The sequence below is a fragment of the Prosopis cineraria genome, unplaced genomic scaffold (genome assembly GCF_029017545.1).
Source record: "Prosopis cineraria cultivar Desert tree isolate PC_DT_omini unplaced genomic scaffold, ASM2901754v1 PC1, whole genome shotgun sequence".
Lineage (NCBI taxonomy): Eukaryota > Viridiplantae > Streptophyta > Magnoliopsida > Fabales > Fabaceae > Prosopis > Prosopis cineraria.
In genome coordinates, this window is record NW_026555332.1 from 37,552,785 (window position 1) to 37,556,729 (window position 3,945).

The window sequence follows — 3,945 nt, forward strand, 5'->3', positions numbered from 1 at the left end:
ATGGCATCCTCTCATCTTGACCGGGATCCACATCAAAACTGGGGCGTTCGGCTTCTGGGTTCGGCTTACCTACCTCGTCGTCCCACAACTCTGATTCGTCCTAGCAGAGTTGGGTTTAAGGTTTTATGCTTCGGAGACTCAGACAGAACCAGATCTTAGTGTTAACGTTAATGGATTACACTTGCCTAATCCCTTTGTAATTGGGTCGGGTCCACCGGGAACCAATTACACCGTCATGAAAAGGGCCTTTGATGAAGGATGGGGGCCGTGATTGCTAAGACTGTAAGATTTCGTTAATGGATTACGCTTGCCTAATCCCTTTGTAATTGCTACGTCCCCTGCATTGGCTTCTCTGCTTATTTCGTTTTCCAGTAAAACTAAACTAACAATCATAATCATAAGGATCTGATATCTGGAAAGTTACAGTAATTTGGTGTTCAGGAACACCGTGGCTGAAGTACATCATATTATGTACTCTATCCTGGTCAACTGACTGTTCTTAGCTAAAAAACAAAGAATTTTCCACTGTTATGGTCTGTGCTGTAAAACTTGGATGTCAACTACTGTACTTTGTTGCTTGATTAGGACAAGTACAGTCAATTCTTCGAAGATTCTTCCCTCCTCTCCACCTCCCTCTTTTCCATCATGATTCCATATTGATTAGGATAGGCCCATGGCTGTGTTATGGATTTTGTCAGGCCTTGTTCTTTTTGACTTGATATAAACTGAGCTGCTTTTGGTCTATTAACGAGCTCTTGTTATCTACTATCTGTTTTTCCTGGTTGATATTACCCACTCGATCATCAGATTTTGCCTCCTTGGACCTTGCAACATGGAGGATTCTGCATCCCATGCGTAAATTTTGACTTGATCCAGAAAGAGCCGTCGGATCTTCAATTTTTCACTAAAACTTTGGGTTCCTTTTCATTTCAGAGTGGAAATTGAGATTGAGTGGGATGAAATGGAATAGTTCGTGAGGGGCGTGTACAATTGCACAAAACAAGAATTTTAAGAAAGGCATAGGCAATGCAGTGACAGAGGGATAAGCACTGCTTATGGTGCTAAAATGAACAGATTTAATGTTTATCTTCGTGGCAGGGAATAAATTGCGTTTTGGCGTTCAGCCAGTGACCACACAGTGTATCTTTTAGGCAATCAAGCTTTATAGTTTATGTTGGTTAATTGGGATTGGGACTGTGGGACAATTCTGTATTTTTTTAAGGCTATCCACGGGTAAGTTGCTATTGATGTAATACAGGAGTCACTTGAATTAAAGCTGAGAAGATGTAAAGCTGTCTTTTTAAGCTATATATTCTGTATTTTTCGATCCATCATTGGTAAGCTGTTTGTCATAAAAAAAAGACTGTAAGAAGGCTTTCCCCCTCTCAGTGTTTGTTTTAGTGTTTCATTGTTATTTATGGATTTTGGATGGAGGTGTGGTTGCCTGTGTTAAATCCAGTAAATACTGTAATTTATTCATCATTCTAAATGCTCCACAAAGTGATTGGTGCAAAAGAAATTGTATATGTGCATATACTCTAAGATAGTCTATGTTAATCTTTTCTGATTCTGTAGAAGTTAGCACTTAGCAGGTCCCGCAGCTTTCCTGTAAAATTATATCATTGTTTTTTTTCAAGTCATTTTGTTCAGATTCCCCGCATTTGCTTCCTCTTAATTAGCATTAAACGACTACTCTGAGACAATTCAGAACATTGTTTTCCTCCTGCCAAACAGAAGTATTACTTGATGATAGTAAGGTGGAGTAACTTAAGGAAATTCACAATGATTTGCTGTCAAGAATTTGATACTTGCCAAAATCGGTGATTGTTTTTTTAAGGTTGACTTTTTATTAGAGTGCAAGCAAATTTTTTATATACTTTATTGTATCGGTTTAAGAAAGCCTTGGTCATCAGTCACCTGTCTAAGAATCAAATACCTTCAACATGTTTATTGAGGATTTACTTTATGCCAAAATTTGGAAGGTTTCATTGTCTTTTTTACAACAGTTAGAACTGATAAAGACATAGCCCTTTCTATTGACCAAAATGTCTAATGGTTCACAAAAGGGTTTTACAATTCACAAATTAATGATAACTATTTTATTGGTGCATGATCCAATGTGTAACATCTAATCGAGATATGCTTTTTAATTAATGGCTATAAATAGTGTAGTGTTATCTGAACAAGCGGGTTTTATGTTAATCTAAACTTCTGATAACCGCATGTGTTATTTGAATTTTGAACAATTCAATTAGGGTTTAGTTCCTTGTTTGCTTGTTGGCATCTGAAGTCCTTATGCCATTAGGAATATGCATCATAATCATTTTTTAGAAATAAAATCAAATTAGACAAATTGTAATTTTGACTAGTTTTGGTGAGGTATTGGTCTTGTTTGTTATTTTCCAGTTATAGACCTGCTCTGCAAATAATCTCTCGCCTTAACCACAAGTGCACTGAGAACTTTTTTTTTAAATTTAAAGTCAGTGTTTGCCATCATTTTTAGGCTACATGAACTAAAACTTCACCTTGGCATGAAATTTCTCAAATCTCTCCATGGGAAATTTTTTTGTTTCTGGTATTAGTAATTTCACTGTAGTCAATTTACATGCAACTGGTGTTTAGCATTCCGGTTAAAAGATAACCAGGAAATTTGATGCTATTCTATTGCTAGGTGTCACTTGATGCAGCAAAAGTCATAAATGTGACTCCTCGATATGCCCGACTACGGGCTGGTGCAAATGGTTCTGCCAAAGGAGAAATTATTGGATGGGAGAACATAGAACTTATCAGTGACCGTCCTCTTGAAACTATGTTGAAAGAATTAAGCAGTTAAAGAAGAGTACCCAGATAGAATTCTCATTGCTTCAATTATGGAGGAGTACAATAAAGCTGCCTGGCAGGAGCTTATTGACCGGGTTGAGCAAACTGGAGTTGTAAGATGTCTTCATTGGCTGAGTTCGCGAACTCATTTTTTTCTAGCTAAAATTCTGGCATCTCACTCGTCTGACATTCTTGTAGGACGCAATTGAAATAAATTTTTCCTGTCCTCACGGTATGCCAGAACGCAAAATGGGTGCAGCGGTTGGGCAAGATTGTGCGCTTCTGGAAGAGGTTTGCGGATGGATAAATGAGAAGGCTACAGTTCCTGTTTGGGCTAAAATGACTCCTAACATCACTGATATTTCACAGGTTAGCTTTGTAACTTGCATTCTAATTCTCTGTCCATCATTGATGAAGATCATCATCACTCTTGACCATATTGTTATTGGACTCTGTTGCTTCTGTTTATAGCCAGCAAGAGTTGCTCTTAGATCAGGATGCGAGGGAGTATCAGCTATAAATACAATCATGAGCGTCATGGGAATCAATCTCAATACATTACACCCCTGAGCCTTGTGTTGAGGGGTTTGCAATCTTAATGCCCAAAACTTCATGGTTTTTCCTCCCTCAATGTTTATGAACATCTAATCTGATGCTGTGTCTAAAATTCACCAGATATTCAACTCCTGGGGGTTATTCTGCAAAGGCAGTTCATCCCATTGCACTTGGGAAGGTGATGAACATCGCAAAAATGATGAAGTCTGAGTTTGACAGTGATTACTACTCACTGTCTGGCATAGGTGGTGTTGAGACTGGTGGTGATGCTGCTGAATTTATTCTTCTAGGGGCAAATACTGTTCAGGTATGTCAGGCAATTAGCTTCTTAGGTCTCTTTGGTGCTTTTACTGTTCAGCACTATGAACATTGGCCCCCCAAGTTTCTTATGGTTAAATGGGTTTATCTTTATCCATAACATATCACTTCAAAGAACTATGTCAATGCTGAAGGATTAGTTCAACACGACGCCTTCCACAGACTAAGAAAATCGGGTTTCGAGTTTAGCGTCTCATGGATAACCGTGATGGCTTTGAAATTTATGAAGGCCCATTTCCTGACTTTGAATAA

General features: G+C 38.3%; 1 pseudogene; it reads left to right on the forward strand.

Annotated features, from left to right (window-relative positions):
- On the forward strand, nt 1-3,921 carry LOC129295597 (dihydropyrimidine dehydrogenase (NADP(+)), chloroplastic-like; annotated as a pseudogene).
- The last annotated feature ends 24 nt before the right edge of the window (nt 3,922-3,945 follow it).